Source organism: Schistocerca gregaria, chromosome 10 (genome assembly GCF_023897955.1).
Source record: "Schistocerca gregaria isolate iqSchGreg1 chromosome 10, iqSchGreg1.2, whole genome shotgun sequence".
NCBI lineage: Eukaryota > Metazoa > Arthropoda > Insecta > Orthoptera > Acrididae > Schistocerca > Schistocerca gregaria.
In genome coordinates, this window is record NC_064929.1 from 211,603,054 (window position 1) to 211,626,866 (window position 23,813).

Here is a 23,813-nt window from a genome sequence, read left to right on the forward strand (position 1 = left end):
CATCCCCATCCGGGGCGCAGGTCGCCCAATATGGCGTCGAATGTAATAAGACCTGCACCAAGGCGGCCGGACCTGCCTCTCAAGGTGCCTTCCGGAGAATGAAGCCGAACACTCATTTCCATTTTACGTCAGCCAGAAAGGCTTCACAATCGACAACGTTTGGAGCATTAAGAGCGGGGCCCTCCAGCCAGTTCTGGATTTTCACGATCCAACGTGGCTACTGGACAGAATTTGTCCCAATATCCCTCAGGAGGACATCCTACAACTCTATAAGTCAAAGCCAAGCTGAATAACTACGTACGTAAGTAGCAGATGTCAATCCACACCTTATTCACTCGTTTGATTTGTGAAGCTCCTTCTCTTGATTTTTTTTAGTCTTTGAGTCTACAAGTAAACACTTTACTCGGGTATGATTCGTGTGTTTACCTGTGCACTTGACACATACCAGTCTTCTATGATCTGATGTTGTAGAGATCAGCTAACTTTCTCTTGAAAATGATCAAACTTTGACAGTATGTAGAATGATTGACGAAGACGTACAAATATTTTAATAGGTTATTCTACAAGTAAAATTAAAGAAAAAAGTTCGTTATACATAGGTCCACAAATGTTTGGTTACAGAGTTACGGCTAATAAAAGATTTTGCCTGAAATTTAGCGACCTCGCTAATATGAGGCCATCGCGGAACTGTACTAAGATAAAGTAAAGCACGATTTCCATTTATTTTGTTGTTACTGGTCTTATGAATCTAATAAAACATGTCCCAGATGTGTATCTGCAGTAGTTTTCCAGAACATCTAGAGAAGCAAAGATTATTATACAACTAAATTTGTCCTCTTTCCATTAAGAATGTAGAAACGTTTATCTCATTATTGGCAACCGTTAGTCAGTCGTTTCTGTCGTTTCCTAACCTTGAAACGAGTTAGTTTCTGTAAAGTTCCGGCGAAAGAACCTAATAACAGTGTATTTAAGTGAAGCCACATAGTAACAGTTGTAGATTATTTATGAAATAGGGATGCCTTTCAAATTTACGACAGAGGAATACGTCGATATGGTGCTTATTTATGTCAAATGTGATGGTAATGCTACGGCTACAGTTAACGAATATCGCGTACGTTAACCAACTCGGAGGATTCCGAATGCACGAACCATTAGTGGAGTATTAGTGGAATGTTACGGGAGACAGGTTCTCCACTGAGCGTTCATAACCAGTACGAGCGAGTACTTCTGGGACATGTTTTAATACATTCACCAGATCAATAACAACAAAATAAATGGAAATCGTGCCTAGCTTTAACCTCGAACAGTTTTGCGATGCCTTCATATTTGCTAAATTTCAGGCAAAATCTTTTACTAGCCGTAACTCCGTAACTAAACATTTGCGGACCTCTATTTATATGAACTTTTCTCTTTAGTGTTGTTTTTAGAATTACATATCAAAATATTTGCATATCTTCTTGAATCACCCACTATACTACAGTCGAAGAAAAGGATATGGTTTAGGGAGAATGAAGCAGCGGTGCGGTTGTATGTTGAAAGATATCGCGATAGCACCGAGCCCTCACAATCTATCTACACAAACATTATTCAAGTAGCTCAAGAAGTTTTGAGTGTCAATAATAAAATACACCACGAGGAAGAATAGCAACAGGTTAAAGAAATGCAAGACATTTTAGCAGCAGTAACATACAGACATTCTAAATCTACACGGACTCTCTTTAAATATTTTCATCCACGGCATAGAAATCACCCGATACCCCACGACATAGTAGTGTACGTAAACCAACAGAAGAGGAACGGGTGTAGCGTCTCTGCGTGTTGGATCTAAGAGCACAACAACGTGCTAGGCAACGATGTCACTCCTGCTAAGGGAGTGGTGACCTGAGGTGGTGACCTGATTCGGCATGGGTGGGACAAAAAATGACAAGCTTCTCAGACAAACAACTGAAAATACTACGCGCAAATACACCAATGCCACAACCAGATGTTTCTACCAGAGACTCACTTACATAGGGAAATCTGCAGTTACGAAAGAGCGGTTGCCAAGTTCATGCACTGCCGGCTTGCACAGTAACTACACCGCATAAGCATTGTACCAGCTACACTTTGTCACTGTAACGAAGCGGAAGACACAAATTACGTATTTTTGGGTGCATAAAACGGTGGGACCTCAAATCAAAGTTGATAAGGAATATTGTGTGGAAAAAACGCCATTTACCAACGTCTGTGCCAATATTATCAGCACTCACAGGCTTTGCATTTACTCCTTTCTAACGGAGGCTGCGTCACAGGCATGCAGTGACCTCATGTGCTACCGAGCGAGGTGGCGCAGTGGTTGGGACGCTGGACTCGCATTTGGCAGGACGACGGTTCAAACCTACGCCTGGCCATCCTGATTTACGTTTTCCGTGGTTTCCCTAAATCACTTCAGACAAATACTGGGATGGTCCCTTCGAAAGGGCACGGGCGACTTCCCTCCCAATCCTTCCGTGATCCGCTGGGACCGATGACGTGGCTGTTTGGTCCCCTCCCCCAACTCAACCAATCGACCTCGTGTGTTACTTCTCATGTGACTATCGGGGTCCTACTTTTTAGCATGCCACTGCTCGTGCACACGTGGTGAGTGTCTTGACGAACAGAACGCGTGACGTCGAGGCGCTCCCACGGCCAGTACGGCACCTGGAACATGGGTATGACCAGGTCGGACGTGACCATTATCCTAGCCCCAGTATCCATGATATCGAGTTACAACATCTGTGGGCCAGCTCACTCGAGCAGAGGGTTCAACGGCTTTATGACGTCCTGCCGAAACCAGTCAGTGCGTGACTCCACGTCAGAGGGGGTGCGAAGTCGTACTGATAAATAAGCTCGTACAACCGACTTCTTTGTAAATTTGATTCATTCCTGTAATTATTGAAGAAACATTGCATACCCTCTCAACCTGTGAAGTTTCATATCGTTTGCTGCTCCCCTCCTGGAAACTTCACTTTTTTGTCAGACAAAGTAAATTTCGAGCACTTAGATTGCATAGTTTTGGCAAAGAGTCATCTGCATATCTCTGAACACCACTGCTTGCGCATACTTTTAAAAGCCGCTGTTGTTAAGCTGCCGGTGTTGAACATACCCTGAGGAGTCAAAAAGTCATGAGGTAGCGACATGCACACATACAAAAGCCGATAGTATGCATACAAGAGGTATAAAAGGGCCATGCATTGGCGGATTTGTCATCTGTACTCAGGTGATTCACATGAAATGGTTTCCGACGTGATTATGGCCGCACGACGTGAATTAACAGACGGACGGTAATCGGAGCTAGACGCATGGGTAATTCCACTTTGTAAATCGTTACTGATGCGAACATTTTAGGTTAGGCTTTACCGTGTCTGTTACTGACATTAAATGCAACAACAGGTTTACTGTTACCAGTCAAGGTTTCAAGTCTGTAACATTTCACCTGATTGTTAATAACAGGTATGAAGTTTAAGCCATTTTTAACATTTCACCTTATTGTATAAACGAGTACGCATGTTAAGCTGTTTTAACTTGTCAAAATTGCATTTATATGCCACCCGAAGTACACACACGTACATTCGACATCTCAAAACAAACACCTCTAAATGCTTTAAACAATTATTCTGTAATACTGCTGTTACGTTGTATATTCTTTGCACTTTGTGATTATGTCTTCTCTTCTGCTGTACGAACCTTGCACTCAGCAGATTCCAGACGCCATATTTGTTTACAAATGTGACAGTATACATGTGATGTGTTACGACAGCGAAAGGAACCTGTGACCACTGGAGGTACTCTAGTTTACTTATTTTATGTTTACCATTAGATATCAGTTTAATTTGTTGTCAGAAGAAATACAAAACCATGTTCTGAAATAGTGTCTTGTTTCTCCACTAGGCAGTGCCACAAAATCCTCCAAAAAAGCGTAACACAACACACACACAAATGTCATACTAACTAATGTAAATCCACCCGATGATGGAGGTTTAAAGCTTTGAAACGCGTCGCGGAAATAAACAAAACGGTGACTGGTAACAGTAAACTTGCTGTTTCATTTAATCGTTACAAAATTGCTCACTCCGAGATCCACAGTGCCAAATGCGTGCCGAGAATACTAAATTTCAGACATTACCGCTCACCGCGTATAACGCAATGGCCGATGGCCTTCACTTAACGACCGAGAGCAGCAGCAGCGTTTGCGTAGCGTTGTAAGTGGTAACAGACAAGCAACACTCTGTGAAACAACTGTAGAAATTAATTGAACGTATTACTAACGTATCCGTTAGGACAATGCGGAAAGCAATGCTGTGTGAAACATCTGTGGAATTAATGGAACGTATAACTAACGTATCCGTTAGGACAATGAGGCGAAATGTGGCGTTAGTGGGCTATGGCAGCAGACGACCTTCCAACAGCACGACATCGCCTGCAGTACCTCTCCTGGGCCTCGTTACCAAATTGGTTCCAACCTGGACGACTGGAAAACTGTGGCCTAGTCATATGAGCCCCGATTTCAGTTGGTAAGAACTGATGGTAGGGTTCTGGTGCGGCCCAGACTCCACAAAGCCGTGGACCCAGTCAGCAAGGCACTGTGCAAGCTGGTGTTGGCTCTGTAATAGTGCTGGCTGTGTCTGCATGGAATGAACTGGGTCCTCTGGTCCAACTGAACCGAACACGTCCGGCTAGTTGGAGACCATTTGCAGCCATTCATGGATTTCATGTTCCGAAACAACGATGACATTTTTGCTGGTGACAATGCGCCCTGTCACCGGGCCACAACTGTTGGTATTGGGTTTGGAGAACATTCCGGACGATGCAAGCGAATGATTTTGTTATCTGTATCGGCCGACAAGAATCCCATCACACATTTACGGGACTGCATCGCCAACACTTTGGCAACTACGGACGGCTATACAGGCATTTTGGGTGAGTATTTCTGCAGGGGGTGTCCAACGACTTGTTGAGTCGATGCCAAGTCGAGCTGATGCACTACACTGGGAAAAAGGAGGTCCGACACGATATTAGGAGGTGTCCCATGATTTTTTGTCATCTCAGTGTATATATTTATATTTGTTTTCGACATGTGATGCACGATGGAGTGTACATACTCGACGTTATCAAATGGTTCAAATGGCTCTAAGCACTATGGGGCTTAACATCTGAGGTCATCAGACCCCCAGACACCTAACTAACATGGATGTGTGTCATGTCCTGCTCAATAATGTTCATGTCTGGAGAGTTTGGTAGCCAGCGGAAGTGTTTAAACTCAGAAGGGTGTCCCTGCAACCACTCTGTAGCAATTGTGGACGTGTGGTGTTTCGCATTGTCCTGGTGCAATTGCCAAAGTCCAACGGAATGCACAATCGATATGAATGGATGCAAGTGATCAGACAGGATGCTTACGTACGTGTCATCTGTCAGAATCGTACCTAGACGTACTGCAGATCCCATGTCACTCCAACTGCACACGCCCCACACCATTACAAATACAAATGGCTCTAAGCACTATGGGACTTAACATCTGAGGCCATCAGTCCCCTAGACTTAGAACTACTTAAACCTAACTAACCTAAGGACATCACACACATCCATGCCCGAAGCAGGATTCGAACCTGCCAACGGAGCAGCAGCGCGGTTCCAGACTGAAGCGCCTAGAACCGCTCGGTCATAGGGGCCGGGTTGGTGTAATCCATTCGCAGACAGCACTCTGTAATATTTATTGAGTTTCCAGCTTAATTTTCCTTAACATGAGAAGAAATAACGACAAATAATGTCGGCGTTACTTGAAAAGTCCCTTGTTCTGACAGTGTTGCTCTTCAGGAATGTCTCATTACCGAACTGCTGCTCCTGCATAGCTTGCACGAGTCACGTATGGAGCGCGGGAAAAATTCTTCTTTAAATGCCTCCGTGCGCGCTGTAATTAATCTAACTTCATACTTAGGTTACCCATGGAAGCCATATGTAAGTTGTTGTACTATACTGAATCATCATTTAATCCATTTCTTGAAACTTCGTCAGTAGTGCTTTGTAAGCAATCTCCCTTTTAGATTGATTGTTTTTTTTCCAGTATTCTGCCAAGGAACAGAAGTTTGAAACCAGTCTTTCGCACTATTGAGCCAATGTGATCATTCTGTTTCATATCCCTACAAACTGTGCCATATAAATATCTGTATGAGCTGACTGTTTCCAGTTGTGATTAATATTGTAGTCACAGAATACTACACTTAATGCGTTTTGTGAAGCGTACAATATTACATTTCCGATTATTTGAAATAAGTTCTCAGTCTTTGCACCGCTTTGAAATATTATCAACATCTGGCTAGAAATGTGTGCCGCTTTTTACAGACAGTACGTGTTTATATGCATCATCTGCAAAACGTCTGAGGTCACTATTAATTTCGTATGTGAAAACTCTCAAAGCTTTTTAATAAATCAAACTCTATTAACATTCCACATTTTTATTTTTCGTATCTACATATTTATTTCTCAACATAGGCACGCTGGTGAAAAACCTATTTCTCTTAACGAGGGACCAGTTTCTTTTAAAACTATCACTGTAGAATGTTGACTTATTGACAGAGCCACAACCAGGCCGCCGCTAGTGTCCGCTTCACACTACCAAGAAGGTGCTCTTCACGTTTTGGAAACATTTTGCGCTGTGTTACTCACGTTGAGGTTAGCGCCACCGTATCCATCATTTCGAACAATCCAGTGTCACGCATAACAGACGTCGACACAGTCATCACTGTATATAGCTTCCTCTGCAAGGTTCGCAGAAGAGCTTATGTCAAGTCTGGAAGTTAGGAGTCGAGGTACTGGCGGAAATTAAGTTGTGAAAACGGGTCGTGATTCGTGCTTGGGCAAGCACTTGCCGCGAAAGGCGAAGGTCCCGAGTTCGAGTCTCGGTCCGGCACACAGTTTTAATCTGCCAGGAAGTTTCAAGTCAGCGCACACTCCACTACAGAATGAAAATTTCATTTTGGTCTCACAAATATCGCTTGACACGCCATTTAATCCCACCTTCGTTGAAAAGTATTGGTATGATGCAGAGGAATATACTTTGTTTTTTCTTTTTTTTGCGTGATCAGTCTTCTGACTGTTTTGATGCTAATTTCTCCCTTGCATCAGCTGCATCAACACAGAGTAGTTCCTGTACCCTACATCCTCAGTTATTTGCTGCATGTATTCCAATCTCTGCCTTCCTCTACAGTTTTCTTTCTCTCTAGTACCACGAAAGTTACTCCCTGATATCGTTAACAGATGTCCTGTCATCTTGTCTCTTCTTCTTGTCAATGTTTCCCACATGTTCCTATCTTCGCCAATTCCGTCGAGAAACTCCTCTCTTCTTATCTCATTAGTCCACCCAATTTTCAACATTCTTCCGCAGCACCACATTGCAAACTCTTCGGGTCTCTTCTTTTCTGGTTTTCCCACTGTCCGCGATTGACTACTATATGCTGTTGTTCTCGAAACGTACATTCTCACAAATTTATTCCTCTAATTAGCGCCTGCGTTTGTTACTAGGAGACTTTTGGGCAGGAATACCCCCTTTGGTTGTTCTAGTCTGCTTTCATGCCCTTCCTGCTTCGTGCGTCATGTGTTATTTTGCAGATTTCTTCATCTTCGTGTGCTTTGACGTCCTCAGTTTTGATGTTAAGGTCGTCACTGCTCTCATTTCTGCTCCTACCCATCACTTCGATTTACTCTCAATCCATATTATGTACTCGCTAGACTGTTCATTACATTCTTTTCTTTCACTGTCAATAGCAAATGTCATCTGCGAACCTTATCATCCTATCACCCTGAATTTTAAACACACTTCTCAACCTTTCTTTCATTTCCATCATTTCGTCGATGTATAGACTGAGTAATGGGGGTGAAAGAGTGCACCCCTGTCCTGTACCGTTTTCAATCCGAGTACTTCTTGATCTTCCCTTCTCATTGTTCCCTCTAGTTTCTGCACATATTGTAAATTATCCGTCTTTACTTATAGCTTACTTCTAATTTTCTCGGAATTTCGAACATTTTGCACCATTTTACATTGCTGAAAGCTTTTTACAGGTTGAAGCTTCCAATGAACATGTCTATATTTTTATCGAGTCTTGCTTCCACTATTAAGCGCAATGTCAGAACTGACCCTCTAATGGTTTCACGGATCCTGAAGTCAAACTGATCGTCATCTAACAGTTAATCGATGTTCTCTTCCACTCTTCTGTACTTTACCCTTGCCAACGTCCTGGGTGCATCAACCGTTAAGCCCACTGAGCGGTTGCTCTGGCACTTACCTGCTGTTGCTACATTCGGCATTGACTGGATTATGTTTTCCCGAAAATCTGTTGTTATGTCACCAATCAGAAGAATCTATTTTTTTTATTTATTTATTTATTTAACCTGGCAAGATTAGGGCCATCAGGCCCTCTCTTACATCTAACCAGGCATTCTACTTATTTTACAGTCATATGTTTCAGTAGGCATGTTAAACTACATCTAATACAAAAAGTGAGATAAACAATTAGAAAGGTACACCTCGAAAAAGAATCTAGACACCAACTTGAACTTCTGCTTGGTTGCCACTTCTCCAACGATTTTAGAAATTGCTGAGCAATTACACATACCGTTTGCCTTATTTAGCCAACGGCCTAGCCGCAGTGGTAACATCGGTCCCCCTTCAGATCACCGGAGTTAAGCGCTGTCGGGCACGGCTAGCACTTGGATGGGTGGTCATGCGGTCTGCTGAACGCTGTTGGCAAGCGGGTGCACTCGGCCCTTGTGAGGCAAACTGAGGAGCTAGTCGTTTGAGAAGTAGAGACTCCTGTCTCGGAAACTGGCATACGGCCGGGAGAGCGGGTGCTGACCACATACCCCTCCATAACCGCATCCAGTGACGCCTGTGGGCTGAGGATGATACGGTGGCCGGTCGGTGTCATTGGGCCTTCATGGCGTGTTCGGGACGAGTTTAGTTTAGTTTGCCTTATTTGATAGGAAGTCTTCCGAAGTTCGGTTAACCTCTAATACTGGATTCCGTATCCCATAGGCTACTAATACTGCGAGAATGAACACTGATTCAAAGAGAACATTTCTTCTTCTATCACGTCATCATACAAATCCCCTGCCCCCAGCGCCCCTCCGTGCAGTAGCCTTCGGTTTACTCTATCCATTTATCCGTTGTGCCCTCCGGGCATAACAGTGCAATTCATACTGGACTCTTATTGTTCACGTCCTTACATTGAATTTCACAGAAGGCTACTTTGACTTTTCCTTATGCTGAATCAGTCCTTCTGACGTCCATTCTTTCTCGAGCTCACCATATTTTTCCTGTAGGCTTGGCTTCCCTGCACTTCCTGTTAATTTCACTCTAAAGTGACTTATACTGCTGTCCCTGAATATTTTTGTTCTTCGTTCTTTCGTCGATCAACTGAAATATTTCCTCGTTACCCTTTCGTTCGTTATTCAGTATTTTTCTCACGGTGTCCTTTAAAATTAGCGCCATTATTACTATTGAGTTGTTGCATACGTTGGTACAGTTCTTCCATAAGTTGAATAAACACAACAGATACAAATAAGAGACTTTAGTTATCAATATCAGGTTCGAATCCTGCCTCGGGCATGGATGTGTCTGATATCCTTAGGTTAGTTAGCTTTAAGTAGTTCTAAGTTCTAGGGGACTGATGACCTCATAAGTTAAGTCCCATAGTGCTCAAAACCATTTGAACCATTTTGATAGAGAGAGGGAAAGGTGAAAAATCTGACGGCACAAGATCAGAGGTCGCTGGGATTGCGACTGCAAGATGTCTCAGTCGTTGACGACAAATGTCACCAGTGACGGTTACACCTTGGGGAAGCAATTCGTGGTACAACACACGGTCGCAGATGAATAACATTATCTTTTGGGATGAGGAGTTGCTGCTTTGTTTGGTATCAACCATTCATTTCTTTTCCTTATGTTAGCATAAATACACCGTTCCTCTTCATCAGTGACGACAAAGGACAGTTACGGTCGGTGTTGTAGACGAGCCAATTGATGACGAGCAAGCACAGATGCACAGATAACCACCCACTGATCTTTGTCATTTTGGTATAGTGCATGCGGTACCCTTACATACGATTTTTGAACCTTCCCCACTGCATGCAAATGTCGCACGATGGTGGGATGATCACAGTTCGTCACATCTGCCACTTCTCGAGTACACTGACGTGGATCATTGTGGATTAATGGGTTTAAACGATCTTTATCAAAACCCGAGGGTCTTTCTGAACGTTTAGAGTCTCTGATGCCAAAACTATCCTCCTCAAAATGAGAAAACCATTTTCTTGCCGTAATCAGTCCAGTGGCGTTATCCTCATAGTAGGCGGAAATGTTTCTTTCTGCCTCCGCTGCTGTCATCCCTTTATTGAACTCAAACAGAATAATACGTCGGAAATGTTCAGATTTCTTGAGTTGAAACTCCATGCCCTATCGTCCACAGCTCCACTGACTATCTTCAAATGACAAAATGTAAACTCAAATAGCAACAGTGAACTACAAACATGACAAGCGATAAATAAACCCATAGCAAGAGAAATATCAAAATGCAAAACAAAAACGCGACGCATTTATACATCATCCTATCATTGTTATTATTATTATTATTATTATTATTATTATTTCCGCCGTTTTCTTTGATGTTTCGTCAGGGCTTGTTTTCGGGAAAACTGTCGTGTTGTACCGACTCGTTACACCCGCATCGGTGACCTTCATCAGCTCTCTGTCACTAAACTCTACGTTTCGCAAGTCATACACTGTAATCTCCAGCACACTTCTCCGAATCCTCAAGATACGGATGTGGCGTCTACGTCATCTGGAATTCCGGGGCGGGTGCTGTACCTGCAATAACGGCTCCTGCTGTCGGCCAATTGCTGGTGGCTGACGCTTGAGCAGCTTCTGCACCGTGAGACTATAAGTTCAGATAACTGGAACTCGCGATCGAATTGCGAAAGAGTTCAGGTGAGCACCTGCAGAACTCGTTAACAGATCCTTAACACCCTCAATATTTGTTGCAGCAATAATATTGTGTCAATATATAGCGCGAGCTTGCGAAGCCAATAACGGCACAGTATTATTGCGCAATATTTATGCCCTGGACGCCTCAGTTACGACTCTTGTCTTACTGCGAACATGTCTACGCTTGACAATGTGGGACTCTGTATTGCGACTAAGTTGCAAGCCGTAATTGTGCAGAACGGACGAAAGTTAACCTTCCACCAAACATCTCTTTGACATGCATTGCAATACAGATTTTGAAGCCACAACTAATTACAAATGAAACGAGTCAACTGTGTGTTTCATCGTGTACATGTGCTGTTTTCTAGCTAAATCTTTGCTATGGTAGCACAAGCCCTTACTGTCCGTAATGTGACAACCATCGCAAAATATATATATATATATATATATATATATATATATATATATATATATATATATATATATATATATATATATATATGCACGGAAATCTTAACTAAAAGCCACTTACTGGCATTCTATAAAGAGAAAATATCGCAAGGGCACTAACAGTGACGACAATCGATAACAGAGCGCAATCAACAACTATGATTTAAAAGCACCAAAACGACTGAATATTTTCGCTCGTGCACCAAGGACCAGGCGACCGCATTTGTTGCTTCCATACATCAAAGACGTTGCGAACGTCGCTACGAACTATTTACAGTCGTGGTTAAAAAAGGCTTAACTGTAAAACTGAAGTATCAACGTGTGAATATTTTTCGAAAGGCATAAAACGTTAACAGGTTTGTGTGCGTGGGTGTGACTTGTAGGTACACAGTCGATAACGTAATTTTTTGCATGGTATATTTACCTTTCACGCAAATAAATGGGCCAGTAAGTCTTTAAGGACTAGATTCAAGTGATTTTTAATTAGTGGACATCATTCCAGGAAAACGGAATGGAAACAGTTGCACAGACATTTGGAGACTTAAACCGCAATGTCATAAAATCAGCGGTGGTTCGAATCACACATTCGGTATTATCTCGCAAATGGCATGTTTGCGGACAGTGCTTTCGGACCGTTTGTTATTCTATTATCGCATAGTTTCATCGATGTCAGTTTTGTGTGACTGGTTCGAAGTGGCTCGCGACCTCTCCTGTGCCAACTTCTTCATCTCAGAGTAGCACTCGCAACCTGCGTCCTCAGTTACTTGCTGGATGTATTCCACGTCTCTTTCTTCACACACAGTTTTTACCCTCTACAGCTCCCTTAGTACCGTGGAAGTCATTCCCTGATCCATTAACACATTTCCTATAATCCTGTCCCTTCTTCTTGTCAGTGGTCTCTCATTACTGATTACGCAGAAAACCTCCTCATTCCTTATCTCATCAGGCTGCTCAATTTTCAACATCCTTGTATAGCACCACAACTCCAACGCTTCGATTCTCTTCACTTCCGGTTTTCTCACAGCCCATGATCCAGTACCAGAAAATGCACTACTCCAATCGTACATTCTCAGAAACTATTTCCTCAAATTATTTACTCAAAAGAGCCAAATATCAACATTACAACAATTGAAATTTCTTTTGAGATGTATTTTTTAACTATATGGATAGGTAAATTGTTTATAACTGAAGCAATGTGCTTCTAGGCTGGCTTTTGCTGGAAACATAATCCGATTGAGCTCCTTTATCTGAGGTCGACCCTTTCGATCTCTCCTATGCACACTCGTCTTGTATACTTGTTTCGCCTGTCCCCTTCGCTCATCCTCTCCTTACGTCCGAACCAATTCAACATACCCTCTAAAATTAACTCAATATACTTTATTTAAATTTTAAGTCTGAATTAAACTACAGGTATTGTACGTTGAATAAACAACTATATTATTTGTTGACAAAATTAAGTTTAAGGTATTTATAAAATTAAATCATGACAATGACGGAAAGTTTGGGTACGCTAAGTCAAGTTCATATGTTGTTATTTTTAATTTTAGGTACGATTTCAGGTTCTCATTCAATAAGACGACTTCCCAATTTACCGCTGATAAGGTACATCCTTGCAAAAGCTTGTTTGCATGAATATGTAAGGCCGAACGAGGAAAGAACAGCAAACGCTACCGTTTTCAGCTGTTTAGACGAGTCAGGGATATTATTCCAGCTGTTAAAAATTATCATATCTTCCTTTTTTAGGTCTTTCAAAGTAGACAACTTGTTTCCTCGACTATTCTCACATTTTTTGTTGTTCAGTATTCCTATACCAGTACAAAGACTTTCAAATTTCGATCTCCACGAATTTTTGCTTTTAAAACCAGGAATCGTATTTCAATGATTCCAGTGCCAGTATTAAAGGGGGGGATTTAAGTCTGTTACAGCAGCATAAGAGTTTTTTTGGGCGGGCCAAAGAGTAGCATGTGGCTTGCCGCAGTTCGCTGGCCACAGAATCAATGACTGTGTTTGACGCCAGCAGACATTTCTTTCCCTGTGCTAGTCTGCCTTTTTCTCCGCCTTGCTTCGTTTTGAATTATTATACACGCTGTAGACTAATAGTTCCCGATTTATTTATTTATTTTTTATTTTTTTTAGACTGCCACCCCAGAGAGCAGTTGACATTAGCTAGAACTCCGCCCCCCCCCCTCCCACTACTTTAGATTTAAAAACGAATTTTCTTTTAACACTTCCATTTTCCAGTTTTGAAATGATATCTAGTTTTTGCAGGTGTTTTACAATACCACGAAGTAATGAGTCAATGAGACAACTCGCGCTGCTTATTTCTAACAACCCCCGTTAGAGAATAATGAAGCAGTACTCAGTGCATCACGTTTAGTACCTAGAACTCCTTTTCAGAAAAGAAATCCAACTCTGCACACTGAGGACAGACACAAACGTGCGTCCTCCGCGCCAGTCCCTTCCTTAGCGACACTTCCTCTATCCGTACCCTGCGTCCCCTTCTAAATTTTGTCAAATTAAAACGATGTGTGTAATATACACTCCTGGAAATGGAAAAAAGAACACATTGACACCGGTGTGTCAGACCCACCATACTTGCTCCGGACACTGCGAGAGGGCTGTACAAGCAATGATCACACGCATGGCACAGCGGACACACCAGGAAACGCGGTGTTGGCCGTCGAATGGCGCTAGCTGCGCAGCATTTGTGCACCGCCGCCGCCAGTGTCAGCCAGTTTGCCGTGGCATACGGAGCTCCATCGCAGTCTTTAACACTGGTAGCATGCCGCGACAGCGTGGACGTGAACCGTATGTGCAGTTGACGGACTCTCAGCGAGGGCGTATAGTGGGCATGCGGGAGGCCGGGTGGACGTACCGCCGAATTGCTCAACACGTGGGGCGTGAGGTCTCCACAGTACATCGATGTTGTCGCCAGTGGTCGGCGGAAGGTGCTCGTGCCCGTCGACCTGGGACCGGACCGCAGCGACGCACGGATGCACGCCAAGACCGTAGGATCCTATACAGTGCCGTAGGTGACCGCACCGCCACTTCCCAGCAAATGAGGGACACTGTTGCTCCTGGGGTATCGGCGAGGACCATTCGCAACCGTCTCCATGAAGCTGGGCTACGGTCCCGCACACCGTTAGGCCGTCTTCCGCTCACGCCCCAACATCGTGCAGTCCGCCTCCAGTGGTGTCGCGACAGGGGTGAACGGAGGGACGAATGGAGACGTGTAGTCTTCAGCGATGAGAGTCGCTTCTGCCTTGGTGCCAATGATGGTCGTATGCGTGTTTGGCGCCGTGCAGGTGAGCGCCACAATCAGGACTGCATACGACCGAGGCACACAGGGCCAACACCCGGCATCATGGTGTGGGGAGCGATCTCCTACACTGGCCGTACACCTCTGGTGATCGTCGAGGGGACACTGAATAGTGCACGGTACATCCAAACTGTCATCGAACCCATCGTTCTACCATTCCTAGACCGGCAAGGGAACTTGCTGTTCCAACAGGACAATGCACGTCCGCATGTATCCCGTGCCACCCAACGTGCTCTAGAAGGTGTAAGTCAACTACCCTGGCCAGCAAGATCTCCGGATCTGTCCCCCATTGAGCATGTTTGGGACTGGATGAAGCGTCGTCTCACGCGGTGTGCACGTCCAGCACGAACGCTGGTCCAACTGAGGCGCCAGGTGGAAATGGCATGGCAAGCCGTTCCACAGGACTACATCCAGCATCTCTACGATCGTCTCCATGGGAGAATAACAGCCTGCATTGCTGCGAAAGGTGTATATACACTGTACTAGTGCCGACATTGTGCATGCTCTGTTGCCTGTGTCTATGTGCCTGTGGTTCTGTCAGTGTCATCATGTGATGTATCTGACCCCAGGAATGTGTCAATAAAGTTTCCCCTTCCTGGGACAATGACTTCACGGTGTTCTTATTTCAATTTCCAGGAGTGTAGTAACAATACAGTGTAGAGCCTACATCAGTATAGCGGCCATTTCATTGTTACTGTGTAGTTATGCGGTCAACCAGTTCGTTTATTGTTGCGAAATGAATAATGAAACAATTTCTAGTCTATTGCGGGAACTATTTATAACTCCGATAAGACATTGTCTTGAGATATGTGTGCATGTGTAATGTATTCGGGGTGTTCCGAAATTCCCGGTATAAACTTTTAGGACTTGTAGGGGTGAGTGTGTACATAACATTTTCAACAGCAACCCATATTCAGAAACTTCATCCAATGCTACAGAGCGTTAAAGGTATACACGCCGGCGTCTGTACGTTATGTATATACAGGGTGATTCCGTGAATATGTTACAATCTTCCTAGAACGATGGGGAAGGATGAATGTATCACTTTAAGATGAGGGTCCTGTACTGTGACAGTGGATTACATGTACCGGAACTGATATTGCTCAGATTGTAGCGTAGGCAACATTCAGAGGTGGTAGTACGGATCAAAACAAGAAAAAATGTCCAGTAAACATTGTAACGTACCTACAACAAATGAAGCCTATGTTCGTCTATGAAAATGGACTCGCTAAGCAACCTGAGCTATCAGTAAACGGAATCTAACCTGCATAACGCTGTGCACGTATTGTACGTCATGAGCCATAACAATGAATGCCTAAGCTGTCTGACTGCGTTTTTCAATAAGAATTACCAAGTGATACAGAAATTGACTTGTGCAACGGAATTTACTGCATTAGAGTACATAACATCTTGCGGTGCGTCAGTGTCTCTGTTTTGGTCCTAAGTTTTGCACTCACCTCTCTAGATGACTGCCTCCATGCAGCAGCTTATTGTTATTAAGAATGAATTTAATAAAACGGAGTTTGCTTGGGTTCTGTTAACTACTAAATAACTTGTAAGAATGGATTTCATTTTATAAACTATTTAAAACTTCAGAAATAATCATGACCAATAATAGTTTGACAAGTAATAATGCTGGCGAAATGCCTGACAATGAGGTAAATATCAATAATGGCTGAGTGCCAGATTAACAGATTATTTCAATTTCAGAGTTACATTAACATTTAATAACCACAGCACATTTATTTGGAGGATAACGAGGCTTCTTCAACAGACAAGCAAACTCGGACTAACAATACGGGCCTAACTCTGCAATTGCGCTTTACACTACGCTTGCGAATTTTACCTTGAATTCTGTCTTGAGTTAAGCCATTTAAATCTCCCGTGGCCATATAAATGAAACCAGGCTTTGAGTGTGGTTGTTGTTGTTGTTGTGGTCTTCAGTCCTGAGGCTGGTTTGATGCAGCTCTCCATGCTACCCTATCCTGTGCAAGCTTCTTCATCTCCCAGTACTTACTGCAACCCACATCCTTCTGAATCTGCTTAGTGTATTCATCTCTTGGTCTCCCTCTACGATTTTTACCCTCCACGCTGCCCTCCAATGCTAAATTTGTGATCCCTTGATGCCTCACAACATGTCCTACTAACCGGTCCCTCCTCTTTGTCAAGTTGTGCCACGTACTCCTCTTCTCCCCAATTCTATTCAATACTTCATCATTAATTATGTGATCTACCCATCTAATCTTCAGCATTCTTCTGTAACACCACATTTCAAAAGCTTCTATTCTCTTCTTGTCCAGACTATTTATCGTCCATGTTTCACATCCATACATGGCTACACTCCATACAAATACTTTCAGAAACGACTTCCTCACACTTAAATCTATATTCGATGTTAACAAATTTATCTTCTTCAGAAACGCTATCCTTGCTATTGCCAGTCTACATTTTATATCCTCTCTACTTCGACCATCATCAGTTATTTTGCTCCCCAACTAGCAAAACTCCTTTACTACTTTAAGTGTCTCATTTCCCATTCTAATTCCCTCAGCATCACCCGACTTAATTTGACTACAATCCATTATCCTCGTTTTGCTTTTGTTGATGTTCATCTTATATCCTCCTTTCAAGACACTGTCCATTCCGTTCAACTGCTCTTCCAACTCCTTTGCTGTCTCTGATAGAATTACAATGTCATCGACGAACCTCAAAGTTTTTATTTCTTCTCCATTGGATTTTAATACCTACTCCGAATTTTTCTTTTGTTTCCTTTACTGCTTGTTCAGTATACATATTGAATAACATCGGGGAGAGGCTACAACCCTGTCTCACTCCCTTCCCAACCACTGCTTCCCTTTCATGCACCTCGACTCTTATAACTGCCATCTGGTTTCTGTACAGATTATAAATAGCCTTTCACTCCCTGTATTTTACCCCTGCCACCTTTAGAATTTGAAAGAGAGTATTCCAGTCAACATTGTCAAAAGCTTTCTCTAAGTCTACAAATGCTAGAAACGTAGGTTTGCCTTTCTGTAATCTTTCTTCTAAGATAAGTTGTAAGGTCAGTATTGCTTCACGTGTTCCAATATTTCTACGGAATCCAAACGGATCTTTCCCGAGATCGGCTAATCTGCCATCACCGGCGTGAGAGCAACGTGACACGTCTTCTGTCTCCGAGTTCTCAGCCGACACTACCTAGAATCGCGCTCCCCTGTTTCGCCTTCAGATTATTACTATCGATATCCGAGTGCTTATTTATTTCGAATCTTACACAATGCAAGGAATGGAGTTAAGTTGGCTATATTGTTTTCAACGTAATGGAGAGTTCTGAGACATTCCTTACAACATGAGCTCTAAAATGTATATCGTAAGAGCTAAGAGCATTTATTCGTCTTCGGTAGTGTGAAACATATCTCCTCTATCGAATCTATTGAAAAGTGCTCGTAGCAGCTCAGGTATGCATTTTAGAGCCCATTTTTACTGGAAATATTCTCTTTTTCTTTTGGTCCATACTATTACCTATGAAGCTAGCGTACCCCACAGTCTTAGCAATAACAGTACCGCTACATATATCCCGCTGTTGGAGGTATCAGAGCGGTTTTACCTGATGTAGCTGGCGCAGTGGTTAGCACACTGGACTCGCATTCGGGAGGACGACGGTTCAATCCCATGTCCGGTCACCCTGATTTGGGTTTTCCGTGATTTCCCTGAATCGCTCCAAGCAGATGGCTGTACGGTTCCTCTGAAAGGGCAGGGCCGATTGCCTTCTCCACGCTTGACACCATACCAGCTTGTGGTCCGTTTCTAATGACCTAGTTGTCGACGGGACATTAAACACTAATCTCCTGTACCTCCTGAACGGTTTTCGCCTACAACTTCCGATTCGCCCGTTTCCGGTACAGGGAGCGATACCTCAAATTGATTCATTTATCCTTCCGTACCATCCTAGGAAATTTGCATCATCATCACGAAATCGCCCTGTATATACATACGAGGGTAAGTCAATTATTACCCGTAAAGTAGTTATAAAATGTTATCGTAATCAAGTAGGAAATTTACAGGAACATCATTTTTGCGTTTCAACGCACTTGGTCCATCGTTGTACAAGCGTCTGATGCCCTCTTAAAAGAAGGTTTTCTGTTGAGCTGCGAACCAAGACTGCACCGCGTCTTTCACTGCTTCGTCTGACGCAAATCGACAGCCTCTTAAAGCCTGAGTGGACCAAACAAGCGACAGCCAGAAGGGGAAAGATTTTAACTATATGGAGGATGATACAGTACTTCAAATTTGAGTTTCTGGAGTGTTTCAGCAGTGTGGGCAGCAGTATGTTGACGGGCATTGTCGTGTAACAACACAGCACCTTTTGACAGCAATCCTCGGCGTTTGCTTCGAATTGCAGGCTTTAGTCTGGCAGTAAGCATCTCATTGTAACGTACACTATTTATTGTTGTGCCCCTTTCCCAATAATATTCCAGTACTGGACCTTGAGCGTCCGAAAAAACCGTAAGCATAAGTTTTCCTGCGGATGGTTGGGTCTCGAAGTTTTTCTTGCACGGCGAATTTGGATGTTTCCATTCCATACTCTGCCGTTTACTCTCCGACTGGTAATGGTGGATCCATGCTTAGTCACCAGTAACGATCCTGTCTAAGAAGTTGTCCCCTTCGTTACCATAGCGGTCCAAATGTTTTTTTGCAGGTGTCCAATCGCGTTTGTTTATGCAACTGTGTCAGCTGTTTTGGGGCCCATCTTGCACGAACTTCATGAAACCCAAGTCTCTTGTGGATGATTTGGTAGGCAGAGCCGTCACTAATTTTCAGACGATTTGCCACTTCGTCAATAGTTAATCGTCTAGCCACGCTCAATGGTTTCTTCATTTGTTGTGGTAAACGGTCGTCCAGCGCCTTCATCGTTCGTAACACTTGTGCGACCATTTCGGAGTTTTTCAATCCATTCGTAGACACTCGACTGTGGCAAAACACTGTTCGCGCACTGTACCGAAAGTCTTCGATGAATTTCGGCCCCTGATACTCCTTCCGACCACAAAAAACGGATCACTGAACGTTGCTCTTCTTTGGTGCAAATACAAAGCGGAGCAGGCCATGATCAACAGCACAGCAGCGATAACGAAACTAACCTAGCAGCTTGAAAATTGCAAAGATATAACAACAAATAAACAAAGCATGCGTCATGAACGTGAAACGACAGTACTGTCAAAATAAACAAAAATATAACTAAATTGCCCATAATTATTGACTTACCCTCGTACATTTACAGGCGCTGGTGCCTCTAACTTTGACGCTCGTTGGATGACATCTCTGGACATGGATTTCTATTCAAAGTAGTGTGTATTCATTGCTCTCTACAAATCCTACAAGATTGTAACGGAAATTTCCGATAACCTTGCATATCCCAATTTTACCGTCATAAATGTATGGTGCAAAGTAGAAGTATGTGTTAGTGGGTGGACGATATGAGGAGGCTCCTGTTCACACGATCGCTGCACAAGCTGTTTTTGCAAAATAAATAAATAAATCAAAAGTAAAAAAGTTAGTAGATTATGTAATTAGTATTACAGTCTTCATAAATCGTGATTACAGTAATGACCTTTAAACAACAGGAAATTATATTTCATCCTTCAGGAAGTAATTACTCCAGGTTGAGAACCGCTGTGATGGCTGCTTGCGTGGAGATGAAAATATTCGCGCGTGATAGGCAGACACTGGTGACACGAACAATATAGTACCCAGTGGCCTCTGGACCCTGCAGCTTCCGGGAAATGCCCCTGAGGATAATCTCGCGACTTGGCAACGAGGTCTCTCTTCCGCGCATGTTTCTCCAAACGCCGGCTCTTCCTTTCTCGGAAGACGCACTTGTTCGAAGATACGCGCGCCATGCGTCAGCTGTTTGCTTCGGCGACGTCGGCCAATGGGAATGCAGGAGCGGCGGCTGCAGCCAATGGCAGAGAGGCTGCTTCGGCTGTCTCCGCGTCGCCACCGCTACAGTCGCTGTCGGTCCGTCGCGGTGTTCACATCTCTCTCGCCGTCTGCCTTCGCTGCGTAGATCGCCCAAGCAGAAGGTAAGTTAGCGGTGGCCTCCGCCTGCAGCGTCTACTAACGGCCTGCGTAAACATAAACAGTATGGAGGAACGTCGCTTATCCGGACTACATGGGACCGATATTTTCTTCGCTCGGTGACGGGGTGTTTGTGTTGTCTTCATAATTTCATCTCATCTTCATTAACGCGCCAGTCGTCGAGTACAAAGACTTGTGCTAAGCGCTCAAAAGAATACAGACGGTGTCTCCCGGGCAGTAATGCCATATGATAATCTCGTTTCAGGAGGGCTGTATACAGGTATCTGGATTATCGAAAATCCGGAAATTAAGAAAAAAAAATTGTGACTTTGGTTAAATGCCACAAACAAACACCTTGTGTTTATTCTTATGTACACTCACGAGTGTAGATTATTTCCACATGTTGGGACTGGATAACTCAAAAGGACATTGACTTTTATGCACTAAAATGATCAGTACGTTCCTTTGTAGCCAGATTCAGCATCTGCATCTACCTCTATACTCTGCAAAACGCCGTGACGTGCACGACAGAAGGTACGAACTATTGTACCAGTTATTAGGGTTCCTTCCTGTTCCATCCACCTATGGAACATGGGAAGAATGATTGTTTGAATTGCCTCTGTGGGTGCAGTAATTATCCTCACTATCCCTCTGTCAGCGATATACAGGGGGTTGTAGTATATCCCTAGAGTAATCGTTTAAAGCCGGTCGTTGAAACTTTGTCAATAGACTTTCCCGGAATACTTTACGTCTGTCTTCAAGAGCCTGCCATTTCAGTTCCTGCAATATCTCCGTGACTCTCTCACGGATCAGACAAACCTGTGACCATTCGCGCTGCCCTTCTCTATATATACGTTCTATATCCCCTGTTAATCCTATATGGTACAGGTCCCACACACTTGAGCAATATTCTAGGACGGTTCGCAGGAGTGATTTGTAAGCAGTTTCTTTTGTTTCCAGAACGAAATTTTCACTCTGCAGCGGAGTGTGCGCTGATGTGAAACTTCCTGGCAGATTAAAACTGTGTGCCGGGCCGAGACTCGAACTCGGGACCTTTGCCTTTCGCGAGCAAGTGCTCTACCAATTGAGCTACCCAAGCACGACTCACGCCCCGTCCTCACAGCTTCACTTCTGCCAGTACCTCGTCTCCTACCTTCCAAAGCTCTCCTGCTCGAGTCTCGGGCCGGCGCACAGTTTTAATCTGCCAGGAAGCTTCAGTTTCTTTTGTACTCGTAGATTGACTGCACTTCTGCAGCGTTCTCCCAACAAACCAATTCTAGCACCTGCTTTTAGTTCAGCCGAAGTAATTTCCGTAAGGCGTTCCGAATAAACCATTATTTTACTGCCTCTGTGACTGTGATAGCGCCTTCACAATGAGCCGCCAACTTCGCCAGCTAATCCACGATCACTGTCGACATTGTCTGCAGGCGAACAACCATCGAAAGTCATCAGATGTCATCCACGTCAATTAAATACATGTCCGGCGCCCTGGAATGTTCGTGAAAGCCTCAAACAAACTCTGACTGGCCGACAGATTAGATTATATTGGTACTTGTTCCATACATCATGAATACGACACTAGGTAATAATGTGGAACGAGTCACGTTAGTAAAAGGTGTCTATACAAGATATTACATTACACAAAATATTACATGACACTTAATATTTTTAATTTTTTTTTGTGAGGGTTGGGGAAATTACCCTCTTGCTGTACCCAAAAATTCATCTAATGAGTAGGAGTTGCCATTAAGAAATTCTTTTATTTTTCTTTTAAATGCTATATGTCTGTCAGACTTTTGTTGCTATTAGGTAAGTGACCAAAGACTTTTGTGGCAGCATAATTTACCCCTTCTAAGCCAAAGTTAGATTTAACCTTGAGTGGTGAAGATCATCCTTTCTCCTAGTGTTGTAGCCATGTACACTGCAATTACTTTTGAATTCGTTCGGCTTGTTAATAACAAATTTCATAAGTGAATACATATATTGTGAGGTTACTGTGAAGATCTCTAGCTCTTTCAATAAGTGTCTGCAGGATGATCTTGGATGAGCTCCAGCAGTTATTCTGATTACACGCTTTTGTGCAATGAACATTCTTTTACTCAATGATGAGTTACCCCAGAATATGATGCCGTACGAAAGCAGAGAATGAAAATAGGCGTGGTAAGCTAATTTACTCAGATGTATATCGCAAAAATTTGCAATGACCCTAATAGCATAAGTAGCAGATCCTCAGTGTCTTTTTTCCAGTTCAAGGCCTCATTAGTGCATACACCTAGAAATTATGAATATTCTGTCTTAGCCACCGATTTCTGATCGAAGTCTATATTTATTAATGGTGTCATTCCATTTACTGTGTGGAACTGTATATACTGTGTTTTGTCAAAGTTTAATGAGAGCCCATTTGCAGAGAACCACTTAATGATTTTCTGTAACCAGTTTCTTGTTGAATGTGCAAATTGCTTCAGTGGCCTCACAGACCCGTGACCATAGTGCATACAACTTTTCTCCCATGGACATTGACACCTTCCTTCTCTCTGATGCATTTTACACTCGCAGCTAACGGGGGCAAAACAACTCTGTACCACGTTACCACCCAAGTGTTAACTTGTTAACTGACACCTAGTCAGGCGGTTGGCCGAATTTAATGATTGTCACCGACGATTGTTGCCACTGTTATTTCCGGAATGTAAAATACTGTACAGTTACTGCACTTAAGAAATGAAATATCGATTCCGACGAACCAGATACTTGCATTAATAAAGGATGGATAAACGAGGTTCCACTGTAATACGGAAAAATCAGTCACTCCTTTCGCAACCTAACTGCGTATTTCATCGATCTAGCTTTCGGGTTATTGGCTCATTGTTTAGCATCAATAAAAAAGACGTGCATAATATTGTTCAAAGATAATCAGCAAAAATGTAAAATTGTCAAAGAAATTAATTGCTGCTACTGTCTAATACATTCGTAATCTTATAA

At 43.2% G+C, this 23,813-nt stretch overlaps 1 protein-coding gene across 1 annotated transcript in view; it reads left to right on the top strand.

Moving 5' to 3' along the window:
- The first annotated feature begins 20,707 nt into the window (after positions 1-20,707).
- The window catches only part of LOC126293287 (tenascin-X-like), a 126,877-nt gene continuing 123,771 nt past the window's right edge, over positions 20,708-23,813 (top strand). Inside the window, exon 1 of the mRNA XM_049986408.1 lies at positions 20,708-20,839. The gene's annotated coding sequence lies outside the window, so the exon portion shown is untranslated. The remainder of the gene's footprint in view (positions 20,840-23,813) is intronic.